The sequence below is a fragment of the Cetorhinus maximus genome, unplaced genomic scaffold (genome assembly GCF_964194155.1).
Source record: "Cetorhinus maximus unplaced genomic scaffold, sCetMax3.hap1.1 HAP1_SCAFFOLD_1225, whole genome shotgun sequence".
In the NCBI taxonomy this organism is placed as follows: domain Eukaryota; kingdom Metazoa; phylum Chordata; class Chondrichthyes; order Lamniformes; family Cetorhinidae; genus Cetorhinus; species Cetorhinus maximus.
The window spans coordinates 1-24,032 of NW_027597167.1; the positions used below are offsets into that span (position 1 = coordinate 1).

The following is a 24,032-nucleotide window of genomic DNA, read 5'->3' on the forward strand; positions in this document are numbered from 1 at the left end:
TGTTCCAGACACACACACTGACCCGGCTCAGGGTGACATCGATTATTGCGAAGACCTATCTGCCCGGCTTGTGAGAAAATCTTCCAAAGCGCTAAGACGTAAGTGTTTCCAGATTTGACTGCCCCCTGTCCCTGGGTGGGGGTGGTGCTGGTATTCTCTCCCTGTGTGTGGGGAGGGGGGTACATCCTGATATGAGGGGGGGGGGGTGGCGGAGAGGAGGAGAGTGGGGCCCCAGAGTTTGGGATGGGTCTTTGGGGTGTTTTGGAGGGGGCTACAGTGTCCCATGGACAGTCCCTGGTGGTGATTCCCTCGCTTCCTGTAACCAGCTTCCCGTATACTTGCAGCATGGAGAATCACAAAAAGTCCAAGAAACACCGAGAGATGGTGGCCTTACTACGGCAACAGCTGGAGGCTGAGGAAGAGGAGCTGTGTGAATGGTCAGGAGAGGATCGAAGCAGAGAGGAGGAACCACCAGAGGATCGAGGTGGAGAGGAGGAACCTCTAGAGGATCGAGGCAGAGCAGAGGAACCACCAGAGGATCGAGGTGGAGAGGAGGAACCTCTAGAGGATCGAGGCAGAGCAGAGGAACCACCAGAGGATCGAGGTGGAGAGGAGGAACCTCTAGAGGATCGAGGCACAGCAGAGGAATTCCATGAGGAAACTCAGAGGTATTTACAGACACTGAGGGGAATTTGTTAAATATGGGAATAAAAGCAAAATACTGCGGATGCTGGAAATCTGAAATAAAAACAGAAAATGCTGGAAAAACTCAGCAGGTCTAACAGCCTCTGTGGAGAGAAAGACAGAGTTAACACTTTGAGTCCGTATGACTCTCTTATCTCATCTGTTCTCAACGTCCAATCCCAAGTGAGGAAGCATTTACTCCTTTCAATTCAGTATACTGTATTCGCTGCTCACAATGTGGTCTCCTCTACACTGGGGAGACCAACACAGATTGGGTGACTGTTTTACAGAACACCCCCACTCAGTCCGTGAACTTGACCACAAGCTTCTGATCACCTGTCATTTTAATTCACACTGACTTCTTTGTCCTTGGCCTGCTGCACTATTCCATTTAAACTCACTGTTAAACTGGAGGAACAGCACTTCCTCTTTCAATTAAGCACTTTACAGCCTTTCGGACTCAATGTTGAATTGGACAGTAATCTCTGATCCATTCTGTTTTCCTTATTGTTTGCAGGTTTTAGTTTTAACTTGTTTTGTTTTAGCTTTTGGGCAGCAGCTGTTCATTATTCTGCCGTTCACACCTCCTCTAGACACAGCTTTTGTTTCTTGACTCGCCCCTTTGGAGGGGAGGGGAAGATGTGTTTGGTGGCGTCACACACTAGAGTTGGCAGAAACATCAGAGGATGAGCCATCGAATATGGAGCTGGTGGGATGAAAAGTGAGGACAAAGGGAACCTTATCGTGGTTCAGGGAGGGAGGGAGGGGAACAGACGAGAGCAGAAGTGCGAGAAATGGGTCGGACATGGTTGAGGACCCTGTCAACCATAGTGGGGGGGTGGGGATGGTCCTCAGTTGAGGAAAAGGGAAGACATATTAGAAACACTGTTGTGGAAGGTTGCACCATCAGAACAGGTACAATGGGTGTTATGGATAAAAAACAGAGTCTGGAGTGAGCTAAAAGTAGGAAATTGTATTACAAGCATGGAGAGCTTCAGAGAACTGAAGCCTCTCAAAAAGCATCAGTACTAGCAAGTTGTTTATGCAATAATTCCAGAAAGTACAGACACAATTGTTTACACCCCACGCCTGGCCAAAATCAGCGTACAGCATCTTTGGCCCCCAAAAGGTCAGTTCCCCCTTTGAATGAGCTCACCCAGTAAAACACATAGAAGAGCAGGTGTGCAGATTGTGTAGGTCAAGGGCTATAGTGGAAAAGTACAGTCAAAGAGACCACTTTCATAAGCAGAACTCACTTTGTAACATTATGACACAGCCGATGGTAAAGGCTGAGTTGTTCAAATCCCAGAAGGAAACTTGAAACAACTGTCATAACCCATTTTTGCAATTTGGATGTTTTGAGATGCAGACTTTGAATTCAGTAGAAATAAGACCACAGAGTCTCGAGGTTTTTGTATAAAACTAAATTAAACATTTATTAATTTAACAATAAATTAAACACATACACATGGCTGCAATTTACATCTATAATAACTTTTTAACAAATCCCCAAATTAATCACCCCTAGGTAAATCTCCGCTAAGGCAACAATAACCCATAGACTTTAAATAGACACCAGGCAAAGCACATTTGACCTTACGAGTTCCAAATGAGGTTCCTTTGCAAGTTGGTTGGAGACATATAGGCTGGTTAGGTCTTAAATGCCCCTACCTTACACACACAAACACCTTTCTTTATATACCTAGCTTTCCCTTTGAATGTAAATTCTCATTGTATCACTAGGTCTTTTGAACTTCAGCTCTTCTAACAATAAAACCCCTTTCATAGCATCGATTTTATTTGTAAGCTGAAAAAGTAAACATGTTGTTTGGCTTCTTCTAGCAAGGTGCAAGATTTTACCTGCAGTTTTGAGTGATTCATTCAACAAATGCAAATGAACACTTTACCTTACTGTTTTCCTTACTGTTCACCCAATTAATTTCTCAAAACTACTGTACATCAAAGCACCCAGACTAGCTGTCTTTAATCCAATTAAGATGTTCACAGGCACACACCTAGACACAGACCCCCATTAGAATTCTATTTTAAAAAATAACTTCCAATAACATTATACACATTAATATCTCTTCATGACAACTCATTGTAATCATATTAATCCTTTATTTCCCAGACAGACATGGAGAAACTGGGAGAATGGAAGAGTCATTACAGGGAGCAGGATATGAGGAAGTGTAGTTGAGGTGACTGTGGGAGTCGGTGGGTTTGGATTAAGTATTAGTTGATAGCTTATCTCCAGAAATGGAGATGGGAACTCCGGGAAGGGAAGAGTGAGGGAAGGGTGGCAATTGGAAACAAATTCAATGAAATTTTCTATTCCTAGGTGAGACCAGAAAGCGGCACGAGTCAGTGTGACAGGAGAAGAAATGAGGGAGGGGGCCCTGAGTAGGACTGGAAAAAGGAATGTTCCACATACCCCACAAAAAGGCAGGCTGGATCCATGGGATTACCTCATAGTAACATAGAAACTAGGAGCAGGAGTAGGCCATTCGGCCCTTCGAGCCTGCTCCACCATTCATTATGATCATGGCTGATCATCCAACTCAATATCCTGCTCCCGCTTTCTCCCCATATCCTTTGATCCCTTTTGCCCCAAGAGCTATATCTAACTCCTTCTTGAAAACATACAATGTTTTGGTCTCAACTACTTTCTGTGGTAGCGAATTCCACAGGCTCACCACTCTCTGGGTGAAGAAATTTCTCCTCATCTCAGTCCTCAATGGTCTACCCCGTATCCTCAGACTGTGACCCCTGGTTCTGGACTCCCCCACCATCGGGAACATCCTTCCTGCATCTACCCTGTCTAGTCCTGTTAGAATTTTATAGGTTTCTATGAGATTCCCCCCTCATTCTTCTGAACTCCGGCGAATATAATCCTAATCGACTCAATCTCTCCTCATATGTCAGCCCCGCCATCCCAGGAAACAGTCTGGTAAACCTTTGCTGCACTCCCTCTATAGCAAGACCATCCTTCCTCAGATAAGGAGACCAAAACTGCATACAATATTCCAGGTGTGGTCTCACCAAGGCCCTGTACAATTGCAGCAAAACATCCCTGTTCCTGTACTCGAATCCTCTGGCTATGAAGGCCAACATACCATTTGCCTTCTTTACCGCCTGCTGCACCTGCATGCTTACCTTCAGTGACTGGTGTACAAGGACACCCAGGTCTCATTGCACATTCCCCTCTCTCAATTTATAGCCATTCAGATAATAATCTGCCTTCCTGTTTTTGCTACCAAAATGGATAACCTCACATTTATCCACATTATACTGCATCTGCCATGCATTTACCCACTCACTCAGCTTGTCCAAGTCACACTGAAGCATCTCTGCATCCTCCTCACAGCTCACCCTCCCACCCAGCTTTGTGTCATTTGCAAATTTGGAGATATTACATTTAGTTCTCTCATCTAAATCATTAATATATATTGTGAATAACTGGGGTCCCAGCACCGATCCCTGCGGTACCCCACTAGTCACTGCCTGCCATTCGGAAAAAGACCCATTTATTCCTACTCTTTGTTTCCTGTCTGCCAACCTGTTTTCTACCCGTCTCAATACTCTACCCCCAATCCCATGTGCTTTAATTTTACACACTAATCTCTTATGTGGGACTTTGTCGAAAGCCTTCTGAAAGTCCAAATAAACCACATCCACTGGTTCCCCCTCATCAACTCTACTAGTTACATCCCCGAAAAATTCCAGTAGATTTGTCAAGCATGATTTCCCTTTCATAAATCCATGCTGACTCTGTCCAATTCTGCCACTGTTTTCCAGGTGGTCAGCTATTAAATCTTTTATAATGGACTCTAGAATTTTCCCCACTACCGACGTCAGGCTGACTGGTTCATAATTCCCTGTTTTCTCTCTACCTCCCTTTTTAAATAGTGGGATTACATTAACTACCCTCCAATCTGTAGGAACTGTTCCAGAGTCTATAGAATCTCGAAAGATGACCACCAATGCATCCACTATTTCTAGGGCCACTTCCTTAAGTACTCTGGGATGTAGATTATCAGGCCCTGGGGATTTATCGGCCTTCAATCCCATCAATTTCCCCACACCATTTCCCTACTAATACTGATTTCTTTCAGTTCCTCCCTCTCACTAAATCCTGTGTTCCCCAACATTTCTAGTATGTTATTAGTGTCCTCCTTTGTCAAGACAGAACCAAAGTATGTATTTAGTTGGTCAGCCATTTCTTTGCCCATTATAAATTCCCCTGTTTCTGACTGTAAGGGACCTATATTTGTCTTCACCACCCTTTTTCTCTTCACATACCTGTAGAAAGTTTTACAGTCAGTTTTTATGTTCCCCGCAAGCTAACTCTCGTACTCTATTTTCCCCTTCTTAATCAATCCCTTGGTCCTCCTTTGCTGAATTCTAAACTGCTCCCAATCCTCAGGTCTGTTGTTTTTTCTGGCCAATTTGTATGCCTCTTCCTTGCATCTAATACTATCTCTTAATTTCCCTTGTAAGCCATGGTTTGGCCACCTTTCCTATTTTACATTTGCGCCAGGCAGGAATAAACAATTGTTGTAGTTCACCCCATGCGCTCTTTGAATGTTTGCCATTGCCTATCCACCGTCATCCCTTTAAGTAACGTTTCCCAATCCATCATAGCCAACTCGCATCTCATACCATTGTTGTTCCTTTATTAAGATTCAGGACCCAAGTCTCAGAATCAATTATGTCACTCTCCATCTTGAGGAAGAATTCTATCATATTATGGTCGCTCATCCCAAAGGGGCCTCGCACAACTAGATTGCCAATTATTCCTTTCTCATTACACAATACCCAGTCTAGGGTGGCCTGTTCAGGTAATTCTGAGTTTTTCCAGGTAATTCTGTTTTTGTTTTGGATTTCCAGCATCCGCAGTAGCTTTTTGTTTTGGCCTGTTCTCTAGTTGGTTCCTCAACCTATTGGTCCAGAAAACCATCCCGTATACACTCCAGGAATTCCTCTATTACTAATTTTATTTGCCCAATCTATGTGCAGATTAAAGTCACCCGTAATTACAGATGTTCCTTTATTACATGCATCTCTAATTTCCTGTTTAATGCCATTCCCAACATCACCACTACAGTTTGGGGGTCTATATACAACCCCCACATCTTTTATTTGGAGGTGTTATGACCACAGCTGATGCTATTACTGAACAAGTTAAACTTGCTGATTATAAACCTTTTTTTTATCGTGAAAATGAGTAGGAAGAGCTACAGACCTCAAAAGCACAGAACTCCAATAACACCTTTAGAATCTTAAAACTCAAAAGATTTATCAAAAAGTGGAAAAAAAACTTAAGCGCACAAATTAAACTAACGCTGTCAGAATAGTCTCCCAGGACAGCCCCCAAAAAACACGCTCGATCAAAACTAGCACTGCCAGAACAGTCTCCCAGGACAGCCCCCAAAAAACACGCTCGATCAAAACTAACACTGCCAGAACAGTCTCCCAGGACAGCCCCCAAAAAGCACGCTCGATCAAAACTAACACTGCCAGAACAGTCTCCCAGGACAGCCCCCAAAAAACACGCTCGATCAAAACTAACACTGCCAGAACAGTCTCCCAGGACAACCCCCAAAAAACACGCTCGATCAAAACTAACACTGCCAGAACAGTCTCCCAGGACAGCCCCCAAAAAACACGCTCGATCAAAACTACACAATTAAACTACCTTTCTGGCAACAACCTCTTATGGATTTTTAACCATAAAAATCCAGTAATATTACCCAAGTCAAAGAATTGTCGTCACATTAATAAAGGTAAATCTCATGACTTCTCAGGCATTTCCACTCTGATGTGGAATTCCAAAAGTAGGTTCAGAAACAAACTGTTTTCTAAAACGAAGACTCTCCTGGCTTAACACTGGGCGGTTGTCTCCAATAAAAACTTCCACAGCTTCTCAGCAGCTCACACTAAGCTACTGACCGTCAGTGGGTTCCCCCCAAAGCAACTCTCAACAGTCAAGCATCCCTCTCCTTAAATACTTTTTCCCATTTCATCTCAGGATTGTGCAGCTCCCACAATACTCTAGAAGCTTGACACCGTCCAGGACAAAGCAGCCCACTTGATTGGCACCACGTCCACAAACATTCACTCCCTCCACCACTGATGCACAGTAGCAGCCGTGTATACCATCTACAACTAAGATAAAAGCAAAAAACTGCAGATGCTGGAAATCCAAAACAAAAATAAAAATACCTGGAAAAACTCAGCAGGTCTGACACCATCTGTGGAGAGGAGCACAGTTAACATTTCGAGTCTGAATGACTCTCCATCTGAAATAAGGAAAAATAGAAAAGAGGTAAACTATAAGCTGGTTTAAGGGGGGGTGGGACAGGTAGAGCTGGATAGAGGACCAGTGATAGGTGGAGATAACCAAAAGATGTCACAGACAAAAGACAAAGAGGTGTTGACGGTGGTGATATTAGCTAAGATATGTGCTAATGGTGACATTAAGGATAGAAAGCAGGACGAGCAAGGTACAGATAGCCCTAGTGGGGGTGGGAGGAAGGGATCGAAATAGGCTAAAAGGTAGAGATAAAACAATGGATGGAAATACACTTGAAAATAATGGAAATAGGTGGGAAAAGAAAAATCTATATAAATTATCGGAAAAGGGGGAATTGGAAAGGGGGTGGGGATGGAGGAGAGAGTTCATGATCTAAAATTGTTGAACTCAACATTCAGTCCGGAAGGCTGTAAAGTGCCTAGTTGGAAGATGAGGTGCTGTTCCTCCAGTTTGCGTTGAGCTTCACTGGAACATTGCAGTAGGCCAAGGGCAGACATGTGGGCATGAGAGCAGGGTGGTGTGTTGAAATGGCAAGCGACAGGGAGGTCTGGGTCATGCTTGCGGACAGACCGAAGGTGTTCTGCAAAGCGGTCACCCAGTCTGCGTTTGGTCTCTCCAATGTAGAGGAAACTGCATTGGGAGCAGCGAATGCAGTAGACTAAATTGAGGGAAGTGCAAGTGAAATGCTGCTTCACTTGAAAGGAGTGTTTGGGCCCTTGGACAGTGAGGAGGGGGGAAGTAAAGGGGCAGGTGTTGCACCTTCTGCGGTTGCATGGGAAGGTGCCGTGGGAGGGGGTTGAGGTGTAGGAGGTGATGGAGGAGTGGACCAGGGTGTCCCTGAGGGAACGATCCCTGCGGAATGCCGCCAGGGGGGGTGAAGGGAAGATGTGTTTGGTGGTGGCATCATGCTGGTGTTGGCGGAAATGGCGGAGGATGATCCTTTGAATGGAGAGGCTGGTGGGGTGATAAGTGAGGACAAGGGGGACCCTATCATGTTTCTGGGAGGGAGAGGAAGGTGTGAGGGTGGATGCGCGGGAGATGGGCCGGACACAGTTGAGGGCCCTGTCAACCACCGTTGGTGGAAAACCTCGGTTAAGGAAGAAGGAGGACATGTCAGAGGAACTGTTTTTGAAAGTGGCATCATCAGAACAGATGCGACGGAGGTGAAGGAACTGAGAGAATGGGATGGAGTCCTTACAGGAAGCGGGGTGTGAGGAGCTGTAGTCAAGGTAGCTGTGGGAGTCGGTAGGCTTGTAATGAATATTGGTGGACAGTCTATCACCAGAATTTGAGACAGAGAGGTCAAGGAAGGGAAGGGAAGTGTCAGAGATGGACCATGTGAAAATGATGGAGGGGTGGAAATTGTAAGCAAAATTAATAAATTTTTCCAGGTCCCGACGAGAGCATGAAGCAGCACCGAAGTAATCATCGATGTACCGGAGAAAGAGTTGTGGGAGGGGGCCGGAGTAGGACTGGAACAAGGAATGTTCCACATACCCCGTAAAGAGACAGGCATAGCTGGGGCCCATGCGGGTACCCATAGCCACACCTTTTATTTGGAGAAAGTGAGAGGAGTTAAAGGAGAAATTGTCCAGTGTGAGAACAAGTTCAGCCAGACGGAGGAGAGTAGCGGTGGATGGGGATTGTTTGGGCCTCTGTTCTAGGAAGAAGCTAAGGGCCCTCAGACCATCCTGGTGGGGGATGGAGGTGTAGAGGGATTGGACGTCCATGGTGAAGAGGAGGTGGTTGGGGCCAGGGAACTGGAAATTGTTGATGTGAAGTAAGGTGTCAGAGGAATCACGGATGTAGGTGGGAAGAGACTGGACAAGGGGAGAGAGAATGGAGTCAAGATAACGAGAAATGAGTTCCGTGGGGCAGGAACAGGCTGGCACGATCGGTCTGCCGGGACAGTCCTGTTTGTGGATTTTGGGTAGGAGGTAGAAGCGGGCCGTCCGAGGTTGGGCGACTATCAGGTTGGAAGCTGTGGAAAGAAGATCTCCAGAGGAGATGAGGTCAGTGACAGTTTAGAAACAATGGCTTGATGTTCAGTGGTGGGGTCATGGTCCAGGGAGAGGTAGGAGGAAGTGTCTGCGAGTTGACGCTCAGCCTCCGCGAGGTAGAGGTCAGTGCGCCAGACAACAACAGCACCACCCTTGTCAGCGGGTTTGATGACAAAGTCAGGGTTGGACCTGAGAGAACGGAGTGCAGCAAGTTCAGAGAGAGACAGGTTAGAGTGGGTGAGAGGAGCAGAGAAATTGAGACGACTAATGTCACACCGACAGTTCTCAATGAACAGATCAAGAGAAGGTAAGAATCCAGAGGGAGGGGTCCAGGTGGAGGGAGAATATTGGAGGTGGGTAAAAGGATCTGTTGAACGGGGAGAGGACTCCTGCCCAAAGAAGTGAGCACGGAGACGAAGACGGCGGAAGAAGAGTTCAGCATCATGCCGAGCCCGAAATTCATTGAGATGAGGGCGTAAGGGTATGAAACTGAGTCCTTTGCTAAGCACTGAACGTTCAGCATCGGAGAGGGGAAGGTCAGGGGGTATAGTGAATACACGGCCGGGGCTGGGATTGGAAGATGGGATGGGGACAGAGGGACAGGCAGGGGTGGAGGGTCCTGGATGGGTGTTGGTGTCGATGAGTTGTTGGAGCTTGCGTTCCTTTGCACCTGAAAGAAAGAGACAAAATTTCTTGTTGAGGCGTCGGATGAGTCAAAGAATAAAATGAAACTGGGGGGAAGGGCAGCTTAGAAATAGGGTGCGTCGGTGCTGCTGGAGAGAGAGGTCGAGTCTGTTCATCTGGCGGCACATGGCACAGAGTGTGGACCTCAGGATGTGACGAGAACAGCAGTCCGAATGTTCACTAGGCTGATTCCTGGATGAAGGGGTTGTCTTATGAGGAATGGTTGAACGGGTTGGGTCTATTCTCATTGGAGTTTAGATGAATGAGAGGTGATCTTATTGAAACATATTTTCTATTTGTCTTTTAACAGTTTCCAGTTTCTGGGCCCTAAGCATCTCCTCTTCCCCATATACGTCCAATGCTCTAGATCATAAGAATTAGGAGCAGGATTAGGCCACCCGGCTCCTCGATCCTGCTCTGCCATTCAGTAAGATCATGGCTGATCCGATTGCAATCTTAACTCCACTCTCCTGCCTGCTCTACATAACCCTTGACTCCCTTGTCGATCAAAAATCCGCCCATTCCCTTTAACCTATTTTGCAGCGTCCTTTTCACAACTTGCTTTCCTACCAACCATTTAATCGTCAGCAAGTTGGCTACAGTACAGTCAGTCCCTTCATCCGAGTTATTAATATGGATTGTAAATTGTTGAGGCCCAACACTGATCCCTGCGGCACTCCACTCGTTAGGGAGGGAGTTCCAGGATTTTGACCCAGAGGTCGCAAAGGCGATTTCTTCGGTAGCTGTTTGTACAACTGAGTGGTTTGTTTGGTCATTTCAGAGGGAAATTAAGAGTCAACCACATTGCTGTGGGTCTGGAGTCACATGTAGGCCAGACCAGGTAAAGACGGCAGATTTCCTTCCCTAAAGGGCATTAGTGACCCAGATGTGTTTTTACAACAATTGCTGATATTTTCATTGCATTGTTACTGAGACCAGCTTTATAATCCAGATTTATGAATGAATCGAATTTAAACTCCACCGGCTGTTGTGGTGGGATTTGAACCCATGTCTCCAGAGCATTAGCTTCAGCCCCTGGATTACTATTCTAGTGACATTCCCACTATGCCAGCCTCTCTTATTGCGCCACTGTCTGGGAATGTAGGAGGGTGTGTTAGAGAGTTAACATTCAGCCTCTTCTAGCTAGAGGTCAGTCCGACAAGAACAACACTGCCCTTGGCAGCAGGTTTGATGACAATGTTAGAGTTGGACCTGAGAGAGCAGAGAGCAGCAAGTTCAGAGGAAGACAGGTGAGAGTGGGAGAGGTGAGCAGAGACAGTCAGATGGCCAGTGTCACACTGGCAGCTCTCAATGAAAAAGATTGAGAGAGTAAAAGGCCAGTGGGAGGGGTCCAGTTGGAGGGAGAGTATTGGAGGTGGGTGAAAGGGTCTGCTGAGCAGGGGGAAGACTCCGGGACGAAAAACGGGCGTGAGACATCGGAAGAAAAGGCTCAGCATTGTCTGAGCTCTCAATTCATTGAGGTTGGGACAGAAGGGGATGAAGCTGAGGCCATTGCTGAGCTCAGTGTTCAGGGCCAGAGGGGCAGAGATGGTGGGTGTCATGAATATATGGCAAGGGGTGAGGAAAAGATGGAGTAAGGGGGAAAGGGAGGAAGGGATCTGGAGGGGTGTTGATACCTGTGAGTTATTGAAGCTTGTGATACTTCAGGCCTAGAAGGAGATAAAAAGTTTCTTGTTAAAGTGTCAGGACAGCTCTGAGATTGAGTGAGAGCAAAGCCTTTAATCAACCGGTTAATCTGTTTGTTAATAATGTTAATCTGCTTCTGTAGAGTCTCCAAGAAGCAGAAGAGGAGGAAACGGCAACAGAAGGTAAGAAACGCTCTGGGAGTGGCAATGAATGCAGGCTGCTTCTGATTGTTTCACCTCCCCCTGATCCCGGTCTCTACACTCCACCTCCTGCCTCCCCCCTTCCATTTGCTCTGCCCAATCCCACCCTGTAAACACTGATCCATATTCATCTAAAACTCTGCTTGCTGCCTGTGACTTAACTTGTACCAACTGCCGTCATCTGTCACCTGTTTTCACTGACCTACATCAGCTCCCATTTGAGTATCGTCTGGATTTTAAAAATTCTTATCCTTTTCAACTCCCTCTGTGGCCTGAGCCCTTCCTATCACTAAACTCTCCGAGATTACTCCTCTATTTCTGACCTCATGTGTGATCCAGCTTTAATTGCTCCTGCATTGACGGCTGCCTGGTCCCTAAGCTCTGGAATTCCCTCCCTCCATCCCTGCACCTCTTTACCTTGCTTCTTGCTTTCCTCCTTCAAGACACTTCTTAAACTTACCTCTTTGCATCTCCCCTAATGTCCCCATTGCCACACCCCTCCCCACCCCCAACTTTGTCCCAGGATGTGACTTGGTGCAAGGTTTTATTTGCTAATACCCCTGTGAAGCACTCAGATCTTTTTCTGTTAAATGTTCTATATAAATTCTGGTTAGACGTCTAAAATCTGTCTGTCCAAAAACATGAATTGTCTGAAAACTGGACATTTTTGAAAATATTCCGTTTGATATTCAGTTAAATGAAATTTGGACTTATTATCCAAATACTGGGATCATTTGGCTAGGCTCTGGTCCTTGGTGGCGCATCAGGCTAATTATGGTCTTTGCCGCTTTGTTTATAGTGGAGCGCTGATCTGATTCCAGAGCTCGAGTCGATCCTCAATCCTCCCCAATGCAGGAAAATGCGAAACCCGGCACGGTCTGGGTCCAGAGGGTCCCAGACTTTGGATGTTCAACCTGTACAGTTCATTGTGTGCTCTGTCCTAGATGTTCAGTGAGAGTTCCCCTGAAGCCACCGATTCCCAGAACCTCACTGCCACAGTCACTCACTCAGAATGGAACAACCGGAGTGCAGAGGAGGAGAGATTGAGTGAGAGCAACAAACGTGATGAGGAGCAGGAACCCGACTCTGTGATTACAGAGCAACAAGAAAACTCAGAGTCCACCATGCAACACCAAGATGGCACAACAGAGGAAAGAACAGCAACTTCATCAAGGTGGGACATTCACCTGGGAACCTGGGGGTGGGAGAATTCCAGCACAGGACCAGTAAAAGCAAATCTTCAAACTATCCACTATCAATCCCTTTAAACAGAGCCCTGGGATCGAGAATCTCTCTCTCTCTTTAAACAGAGCCCTGGGATCGAGAATCTCTCTTTAAACAGAGCCCTGGGATCGAGAATCTCCCTTTAAACAGAGACTGGGATCGAGAATCTCTCTCTCTTTAAACAGAGACTGGGATCGAGAATCTCTCTCTCTTTAAACAGAGACTGGGATCGAGAATCTCTCTCTCTCTTTAAACAGAGCCCTGGGATCGAGATTCTCTCTCTCTCTCTCTTTAAACAGAGCCCTGGGATCGAGAATCTCTCTCTCTTTAAACAGAGCCCTGGGATGGAGAATCTCTCTCTCTCTCTCTCTTTAAACAGAGCCCTGGGATGGAGAATCTCTCTCTCTCTCTCTTTAAACAGAGCCCTGGGATCGAGAATCTCTCTCTCTTTAAACAGAGCCCTGGGATGGAGAATCTCTCTCTCTCTCTCTTTAAACAGAGCCCTGGGATCGAGAATCTCTCTCTCTTTAAACAGAGCCCTGGGATCGAGAATCTCTCTCTCTCTCTCTTTAAACAGAGCCCTGGGATCGAGAATCTCTCTCTCTTTAAACAGAGCCATGGGATCGAGAATCTCCCTTTAAACAGAGCCCTGGGATCGAGAACCTCTCTCTCTTTAAACAGATCCCTGGGATCGAGAATCTCTCTCTCTTTAAACAGAGCCCTGGGATGGAGAATCTCTCTCTCTCTCTCTTTAAACAGAGCCCTGGGATCGAGAATCTCTCTCTCTCTCTCTTTAAACAGAGCCCTGGGATCGAGAATCTCTCTCTCTCTCTCTTTAAACAGAGCCCTGGGATCGAGAATCTCTCTCTCTCTCTTTAAACAGAGCCCTGGGATCAAGAATCTCTCTCTCTTTAAAGAGATCCCTGGGATCGAGAATTTCTCTCTCTAAACAGATCCCTGGGATCGAGAACCTCTCTCTTTCTAAACAGATCCCTGGGATCGAGAATCTCCCTTTAAACAGATCCCTGGGATCGAGAATCTCCCTTTAAACAGATCCCTGGGATCGAGAATCTCCCTTTAAACAGATCCCTGGGATCGAGAATCTCTCTCTCTCTTTAAACAGAGACTGGGATCGAGAATCTCTCTCTTTAAACAGATCCCTCAGATCGAGAATCTCTCTCTCCTTAAACAGAGACTGGGATCGAGAATCTCTCTCTCTTTAAACAGATCCCTGGGATCGAGAATCTCTCTCTCTTTTAACAGAGACTGGGATTGAGAATCTCTCTCTTTAAACAGATCCCTGGGATCGAGAATCTCTCCCTCTTTAAACAGATCCCTGGGATCGAGAATCTCTCTCTCTTTAAACAGATCCCTGGGATCGAGACTCTCTCTCTCTTTAAATAGAGCCCTGGGATCGAGAATCTCTCTCTCTTTAAACAGAGGCCTGGGATCGAGAATCTCTCTCTCTTTAAACAGAGCCCTGGGATCGACAATCTCTCTCTCTTTAAACAGAGACTGGGATCGAGAATCTCTCTCTCTCTTTAAACAGATCCCTGGGATCGAGAATCTCTCTCTCTTTAAACAGATCCCTGGGATCGAGAATCTCTCTCTCTAAACAGATCCCTGGGGTCTAGAATCTCCCTATGAACAGATCCCTGGTATCGAGAATCTCCCTTTAAACAGATCCCTGGGATCGAGAATCTCTCTCTCTCTTTAAACAGAGACTGGGATCGAGAAACTCTCTCTTTAAACAGATCCCTGAGATCGAGAACCTCTCTCTCTTTAAACAGAGACTGGGATCGAGAATCTCTCTCTCTTTAAACAGATCCCTGGGATCGAGAATCTCTCTCTTTTAACAGAGACTGGGATTGAGAATCTCTCTCTTTAAACAGATCCCTGGGATCGAGAATCTCTCTCTCTTTAAACAGATCCCTGGGATCGAGAATCTCTCTCTCTTTAAACAGATCCCTGGGATCGAGACTCTCTCTCTCTTTAAATAGAGCCCTGGGATCGAGAATCTCTCTCTCTCTTTAAACAGAGCCCTGGGATCGAGAATCTCTCTTTAAACAGAGCCCTGGGATCGAGAATCTCCCTTTAAACAGAGACTGGGATCGAGAATCTCTCTCTCTTTAAACAGAGACAGGGATTGAGAATCTCTCTCTCTCTTTAAACAGAGCCCTGGGATCGAGAATCTCTCTCTCTCTCTCTTTAAACAGAGCCCTGGGATCGAGAATCTCTCTCTCTTTAAACAGAGCCCTGGGATCGAGAATCTCTCTCTCTCTCTCTCTTTAAACAGAGCCCTGGGATGGAGAATCTCTCTCTCTCTCTCTCTTTAAACAGAGCCCTGGGATCGAGAATCTCTCTCTCTTTAAACAGAGCCCTGGGATCGAGAATCTCTCTCTCTTTAAACAGAGCCCTGGGATCGAGAATCTCTCTCTCTTTAAACAGATCCCTGGGATCGAGAATCTCTCTCTCTTTAAACAGATCCCTGGGATCGAGAATCTCTCTCTCTTTAAACAGAGACTGGGATCGAGAATTTCTCTCTCTTTAAACAGAGACTGGGATCGAGAATCTCTCTCTCTTTAAACAGAGACTGGGATCGAGAATATCTCTCATTAAGCAGAGACTGGGATCGAGAATCTCTCTTTAAACAGAGCCTTGGGATCGAGAATCTCTCTTTAAACAGAGCCTTGGGATCGAGAATCTCTCTCTTTAAACAGATCCCTGGGATCAAGAATCTCTCTCTCTTTAAACAGATCCCTGGGATCGAGAAACTCCCTCTCTTTAAACAGAGACTGGGATCGAGAATCTCCCTTTAAACAGAGCCTTGGGATCGAGAATCTCTCTCTCTTTAAACGGATCCCTGGGATCGAGAATCTCTCTTTCTTTAAACAGATCCCTGGGATCGAGAATCTCTCTCTCTCTTTTTAAACAGATCCCTGGGATCGAGAATCTCTCTCTTTAAACAGATCCCTGGGATCGAGAATCTCTCTCCCTTTAAACAGATCCCTGGGATCGAGAATCTCTCTCTCTTTAAACAGATCCCTGGGATCGAGAATCTCTCTCTCTTTAAACAGATCCCTGGGATCAAGAATCTCTCTCTCTTTAAACAGATCCCTGGGATCGAGAATCTCTCTCTCCTTAAACAGAGACTGGGATCGACAATCTCCCTTTAAACAGAGACTGGGATCGAGAACCTCTCTCTCTTTAAACAGAGCCCTGGGATCGAGAACCTCTCTCTCTCTTTAAACAGAGCCCTGGGATCGAGAATCTCTCTCTCTTTAAACAGATCCCTGGGATCGAGAATCTCTCTCTCTTTAAACAGATCCCTGGGATCGAGAATCTCTCTCTCTTTAAACAGATCCCAATCGTTGGTGAATGGCCCCATATTCTGGGGTTGGGCAGTGGGGAAGGGGGGGTTGGAGGTCAGGTCCTCTTTAATTTGGGAGGGCGGGGTGTCTGTAATCGGCCCCTGTAATTGGGGAGAGAGGATCATTTGTTAATTCTCTGATTTGTTTTCCTTTCTTCCAGCTCCCTTAAAGCTAAACGAGGGAAAAAGGGAAAGCAGGAGAAGAGAGGAGGGAAGACACCCAGTGGAGAAGCAACATCTCAGGTCAGTGGGTCTGAGGGGTGACTGGGGCTGTGGTTGGGGGGGATCAGGGGTGAGGAGTGGGTGGTGTGGGGGTGGGGGATGGTGAGGGGAATGGGGTAGGCAAGGCTTGCAAGAGAGAGTGGGGAGTGAGATCGGGGGAGAGAGATGGAGGAGTGAAATAGGAGGGGGTCAGTTGCGGGTGGGCAGAGGAGGGATTGGGGTGAGGGAAGGGGGCCAGAGGAGAGTGGAAGAAGGGAGGCTGGGGCCAGAGGAGGGGGTTTGGGTGGGGGCCAGAAGGGGGTTGGAGTGGGGGTGGGGGAAGGGGGGCCAGAGGAGGGGGTTGGGTGGGAGGGTCTAAGAGGAGGGCGGTCCTAAAGGAGGGGGTCGGGTGGGGTGGGAATTAACGACCCCCTGTGAGAAGAAATTCCGCCCCATCTCTGTTTTAAATGGGAGGAGAGCCTCTATTTATATACTTTATCCCTTTTGTTCTAGACTCTCCCACAAAGGGAAACACCCTCTCAGCATCTACCCTGTCAAACCCCCTCAGAATCTTTTATATTTCATTCAGATCATCTCTCATTCTTCTAAACTCCAATGAGTATAGGCCCAACCCACTCAAACATTCCTCATAAGACAAACTCCTTCATCCCAGGAATCAGCCTAGATTTACCTCCCTAATCACTTGCTGTACCTTCATTGCTGAGGTTTTGTGATTCATGTACCAGGACACCCAGATCCCTCTGTACCTCAGGGTTCTGCAATCTCTCTCCATTAAATAATATACTGCTTTTCTATTCTTCCTGTCAAAGTGGACATCCTCACATTTTCCCACATTATAATCCATCTGCCGATTTTTTTGCCCACTCACTTAACCCATCTATATCCCGTCTATATCCCTCTGCAGACTCTGTATCCTCCTCACAACTTGCTTTCCTACCTATCTTCGTATTGTCAGTAAATTTGTCTACAATAGTCAGTCCCATCACCCAGGACATTGATATAGATTGTAAATAGTTAAAGCTCCAGCACTGATCCCTGTGGCACTCCACTAGTTACAGTTTGTCAACCTGAAAATGCCCCATTACCCCTGCTCTCTGCTTCCTGTTAGTTAGCCAATCCTCTATCCAAGCTAATATATCACCCCCAACACCATGAGCTCTTATCTTATGCCGTAACCTTTTATGTGGCACCTTATCTCCTTTATTCTTTTCATGGGTTGTGGGTGTCACTGGCAAGGTCAGCATAAGTTGCCCATCCCTAATTGCCCTTGAACTGTGAGGCTAGCTGGGCCATTTCAGAGGGCAATTAAGAGTCAACCACATTGCTGTGGGTCTGGAGTCACATGTAGGCCAGACCAGGTAAGGACAGCAGATTTCCTTCCCTAGAGGGCATTAGTGAGCCAGATGGGTTTTTAACAACAATCGATGACAGTTTTATGGTCACTATTACTGAGACTGGCTTTAGAATTCCAGATGTAATAACTGAATTTAAATTCTACCGGCTGCTATGTTGGGATTTGAACCTGTGTGCACAGAGCAATAGCCTGGATGTCTGAATCACTGGTCTACTGACATTACCACTACACCACTGCCTCCCATTCATCTATATATGAATTAGGAGCAGGAGGAGGCCACTCAGCCCCTCGAGCCTGCTCCACCATTCAATAAGACCATGGCTTATCTGACTGTGGCCTCAACTCCACATTCCGCCTACTCCAGATATCCTTTGACCATCTTATTAGTCAAGAATCTATCTACCTGTGCCTTAAAAAATGTTAATGACCATGGCTCCACTGCTCTCTGGGGGAAGAGGAGTTCCAAAGGCTCTCCTCACCTCAGTCTTGAATCGGAGACCCTTTATTTTGAAACTGTGTCCCCTTGTTCTGGTCTCCCCCACAGGGAGAAACACCCTTTCTGCACCCACCCTGTCAAGTCCCCTCAGGATCTTATACGTTTCAATACGATCACCTCTCGATCTTCTGAACTCCACTTGGTACAGGCCCAGCCTGTCCAAACTTTCCTTGTAAGATAACTGCCCCCCCACAACCTCCACCACCACCACATCCCAGGTATCAGCTGAATGAACCTTCTCTTAACCGCTTCTAATGCATTTATATCCTTTCTTAAATAAGGAGACCAAAACTGAACACAGTACTCCAGGTGTGGTCACAAACTGTAGCAAAACATCCCTACTTTTATGTTCCATTCCCTTTGCAATCAATGACGATATTCCATTTGCCTTCCTATCACTTGCTGTACCTGCATGCTAACTTTTCCTGATTCATGCACCAGGACACCCAGATCCCTCTGTGCCTCAGATTTCTGCAATTTCTCTCCATTTAAATAATGTCCTGCTTTTCTGTGCTTCCTGCCAAATTGGACAGGTTCACATTTTCTCACATTATACTCCATCTTCCAAGTTTTTGCCCACTCACTTAACCCGTCTATATCTCTTTTCAAGCTCCTTATGTCCTCTTCACAACTTACATTCCTATCTAACTTTGTGTCAATTAGCGACCATACATTCAAGCCCCTTCACCCAAGTCATTGATATAAATTGTTAGTAGTTGAGGCCCCAGCACTCCACTTGTCACATCTTGCCAACCCAAAAATGACCCATTTATGCCTACACTCTGCTTCCTGTTAGCTAACCAATCCTCTATCCATGCTAATATATTACCTCCTACACCGTGAGCTCTTACTTTGCGTCGTAACCTTTGTGCTGCACTTTGTCAAATGCCTTCTGGAAGTCTAAGTACAGCACATCCACCAGTTCCCCTTTATCCACCCTGCAAGTTACAACCTCCGACTTCTAATAAATTTCTCAAACTCGATTTGTCTTTCACAGAACCATGTTGACTCTGCCTGGTTATATTATGATTTTCTAAATGTCCTGCTACTATCTCTTTAATAATGGATTTTTACTTTTTCCCAATGACAGACGTTAGGCTAACTAGCCTATAGCTAAATCACAGAATCTCACAGTGCAGAAGAGGCCCTTTGGCCCATCGAGTCTGCACCGACACGTGAGAAACACCTGACCTACCGACCTAATCCCATTTACGAGCATTTGGCCCATAACCTTGAATGTTATGATGTGCCACGTGCTCATCCAGGTACTTTTTAAAGGATGTGAGGCTATCCGCCCTGTCCATGCCCCTCATAATCTTGTACACCTACCTACCTAAATCTTTCTGCCTACCTCCTTTCTTGAATCGACGTGCTGCATTAGTGATTTTTCAATCTTCATGTAGATTGGGCAAATCAAATTGGTAGAGAAAGCCACGAGCAAGAATTCATAGACAGTTTCCTAGAACAATATGTTGTGGATCCAATCAGGGATCAGGCTATTTTGGAAATGGTAATGTGCAATGAGACAGGTTTAATAAATGATCTCACAGTAAAAGATCCCCTAGGAAACAGTGACCATAACATGGTAGAATTTAGCATTCAGTTTGAGAGTGAGACACTTGGGTCAGAAACAACTGTGCTAAACTTAAATAAGGGTAATTACAAAGGAATGAGGGCAGAGTTGGCTGGAGTGGACTGGGAAAGGAGTTTAGCAGGAAAGATGGTTGGTGAACAATGGCAGACGTTTTAAAAAATAGTTCATGATGCACAACAAAGATAATGTCAGTGACGAAGAAGGATACTAGGAAGGGGATAAACTAACCATAGTGAACCAAGAAAGTTAAGGACAGTATCAAAGTGAGAGAGAAAACATACAATGTGACAGAGATTAGTGGTAAGCCAGAGGGTTGGGAAAGTTTTAAAAACCAACAGAAGATGACCAAAAAATAATAAAGAAGGAGAAAATAAACTTTGAGGGTAAACTAACAAGTAATATAAAAACGGAAAGTAAGAGTTTCTTTAAATATACGAAAAGGAAGAGCGAGGCCAAAGTGAACATAGGCCCCTTAGAGAATGAGGCTGGGGAAATAATAATGGGGAACCAGGAAATGGCAGAGGAGTTGAATAAATACTTTGCATTAGTCTTCATGGTAGAAGATACTAATAACATTCCAAAAATACTAAATAATCAAGGGGCAAAAGCGGGGAGGAAATAAATACAATAACTATCACTAGAAAAAAGTTCTAGGGAAAATAATGGGGCTAAAGGCCGATAAGTCCCCTAGACCTGATGGGTTGCATCCTAGGATATTAAAGTAGCTGCAAAGATAGTGGATGCACTGGTAGTAATCTTCCAAGAATCCTTAGATTCTGGAAAAGTCCCAGAGGATTAGAGAATGGCCAATGTAACACCCTTATTCAAAAACGGAGGGAGACAAAGAACAGGTAACTATTGGCCAGTTGGCTTAACACCTGTAATTGGGAAAATGTTGGAGTCTATTATAAAGGATGTAACAGCAGAGCATTTAGAAATACATAATCTAATCAAGCAGAGTCAGCATGGCTTCATGAAGGGGAAATCATGCCTGACAAATTTATTAGAATTCTTTGAGGAGATAACAAGCAGGATAGATAAAGGGGAACCAGTAGATGTAATATATTTGGATTTCCAAAAGGCGTTCGAAAAGGTACCACACATAAGGCTACTTAATATGTTAAGAGCCCATGGTGTTGGGGTAGTATATTAGCATGGATAGAGGATTGGCTAACCAGTAGAAGACAGACAGTTGGGTTATGGGGAAGCATTTTTAAGATGGCAACCAGTAACTACTGGAGCACCACAGGGATCAGTGTTGGGGCCACAATTATTTACAATATATGTTAATGACTTAGATGAGGGAAATGAATCTACTATCGCCAAGTTTGCAGATGACACAAAAATAGGTGGGAAGGCAAGTGGTGAAGATGACACAAAGAGTCTACAGAGGGATATAGACAGGTTAAGTGTGTGGACAAAAACTTGGCAGATGGAATATAATGTGGGAAAGTGTGAGGTTATGCACTTTGGCAGGAAGAATAGAGGAGCTGAATATTATTTAAATGGAGAAAGACTGCAGAAAGCTGCAGCACAGAGGGATTTGGGAATCCTTGTGCATGAAGCCCAAAAAGCTAACATACAAGTTCAACAGGTAATAGGGAAGGCAAATGGAATGTTGGCCTTTATTTCAAAGGGAATGTAGTATAAAAATAGGGAAGTCTTGCTAAAACTATACAAGGCACTAGTTAGACTACACCTAGAATACTGTGAACAGTTTTGGTCCTCTTATCTAAGGAAAGATATATTGGCATTGGAGGCAGTCCAGAGAAGGTTCACTAGGCTGATGGCAGGTATGGAGGGATTTTCTTATGAGGAGAAGTTGGGCCTGTACTCATTGGAGTTTAGAAGATGAGAGGCAACCTTATTGAAACATAAAAGATTCTTAGGGGGTTTGACAGGGTAGATGCTGAGAGGTTGTTTCCCCTTGTGGGAGGGTCTAGGACCAGAGGGCATAATCTCAGAGTAAGGGGTCGCCCATTTAAAACAGAGATGAGGAGGAATTTCTTCTCTCAGAGGGTAGTTAATCTGTGGAATTCTTTACCACAGAGGGCTGTAGAGGCTGGGTCATTAAGTATATTCAAGGCTGAGATACAGATTTTTAATCAGTAAGGGAATCAAAGGTTATGGGGAAAAGGCAGGAAAGTGGAGTTGAGGATTATCGGATCAGCCATGATCTCATTGAATGGCAGAGCAGACTCGATGGGCCGAATGGCCTACTTCTGCTCCTATGTCTTATGGTCCTACTTGAATGGCTCCTGCACCATAGTGCCATGGTCAGTTTGCTCTCCTCCCTGCAGCCCCTGTTCTCATCAACATAAACTGCAACAACTTCGAACCTGTCTCATCCATTGCTACCTTTTGGGTCTCATGCCTCACTCACAGTTGCACACTCCTCTGTCTGACCACAGACCAAATCAGATGTAGCTACCCTAAGGGATGTGACAGTCTCTTGGAGCAAAGTGTGTCCGGTAACCTTTTCCCTGGTGCATCGCCGTGTCCAAAGCTCAGATTCCAGCTCATCAGCTCTGAGCTGAAGTACCTCGATTTGCAGACCCTATTGTAGACGTAGTTACTGTGGATCACACTGGTATCCATCAGCGCTCATGTGCTACAGCTGCAGCACATCACCTACCGTGCCATCTTTGCTGTGTTTTATTTAACTAATTAAGTTTAGAAATATCACACAACGATTATCTGCAGTTATATCAAGTGGTTTGATGAGTTAAGCTATAAATTTAATGCAATACTTATATTTCCCCAGTACCATTTTAAATTATTATTCCTGTGTATAGGGAGAATAAAACTTAAAATTCACCAACTACTCACCTACCTGCTCACCTCATTAATGCTTCCAGGCTTTAGCTCTGATGTCCTGCTGCAATTCTCCAGCACTGCTCTCAACCCACTCCTCTCCTGTAAAGATCCGAATAGCACTCTCTCCCTCACTGACCACATTCCCAAGCTTACACTCACTGACCAGCTGCTCACTTTGTACTTGCTTACTTCTGGTGTTTAGCAAGACCACCTGTATTTACTCACCGAAATTCTACAGAGCTGAGTCAGGCATTGCTGGCTAGAGAAACCAGTTTAAACTAGTTACCTAATTAACTATAGCTGCTGCCCAGCATGGAGTGCTCTCCCTACCTAGGGCAGCGTGTCTCTGACTGACTCTCTCTCACACTCGCTCTCTCGAACTCTTCCTCTCTCTCTCTATTATCTGGGACAGTGTGTGGGGTCTGGGACTCTCTCTGTCCTAGAGTTGTCTTATGAGGAAAGGTTGAACAGGTTAGGCTTGTATCTGCTGGAGTTTAGAAGAGTAAGAGGCGACTTGATTGAAACATATAAGATCCTGAGGGGACTTGACAGGGTGGATGTGGAGAAGATGTTTCCTCTTGTGGGAGAATCTAGAACTAGGGGTCACTGTTTAAAAATAAGGGGTCGCTCATTTAAGACAGAGATGAGGAAAAACTGTTTCTCTCAGAGGTTGTGAGTCTTTGGAACTCTCTTCCTTAAAAGGCAGTGGACGCAGAGTATTTGAATATTTTTAAGGCAGAGCTAAATAGATTCTTGATAAGCAAGGGGGTGAAAGGTAATTGGCGGTAGGCAGGAATGTGGGATTGAGGTTACAGTCAGATTAGCCATGATCTTATTGAATGGTGGAGTAGGCTCGAGGGGTGGAGTGGCCTAATCCTAATTTGTATGTTCATATGATTCCTCTCCCTCCCACCCCTGGGGTAGTGTGTGGGGTTCATGTCTTATTCCCTCTCTATGGAGAGGATGATGGAGGAATTTGATATATGAAACCTACTGTATCTACAGGAAGCTGTGCTTCGCTGTGTGACCTGTGACTCTCAGTTCTCCTCGAGAAACAAGTTGTTTGAGCATCTGAAGATGACGGGACACGCGACAGCCCAGCAGAGATCCAGGACTGCTGACAGGAGCCAGGCTAAAGCAGGGAATCGCAAGAATCGCTAGGATAGCACCTCAAGCCTTACACACTGAGATGGTGGAAATTGGGCAGAGAGAGGGGACATGCTACCTGCAGATAACCCCCTCCCCTTCCACAGGACAGACCTCGGTCAGTTCACTGGGCTTGAGGACTGAGATGAGGAGGACAGTGAATGATGGAAGCCCCTCGTACCTCCCCACCGAGCATCATCTGAAACAACAGCAGATCCCAAATTCACTCACTCTTGTATTGCGTTTATTTATAAAATGCTTTTTCTATTCTGATACAA

At 45.6% G+C, this 24,032-nt stretch overlaps 1 pseudogene across 1 annotated transcript; it reads left to right on the forward strand.

Moving 5' to 3' along the window:
• Positions 1 to 13: 13 nt before the first annotated feature.
• On the forward strand, positions 14 to 24,032 carry LOC144675921 (uncharacterized; annotated as a pseudogene). Its single transcript, XR_013575205.1, has 6 exons — positions 14 to 98; positions 345 to 668; positions 11,474 to 11,513; positions 12,476 to 12,705; positions 16,287 to 16,368; positions 23,614 to 24,032. The product of XR_013575205.1 is annotated as an uncharacterized LOC144675921 (transcript).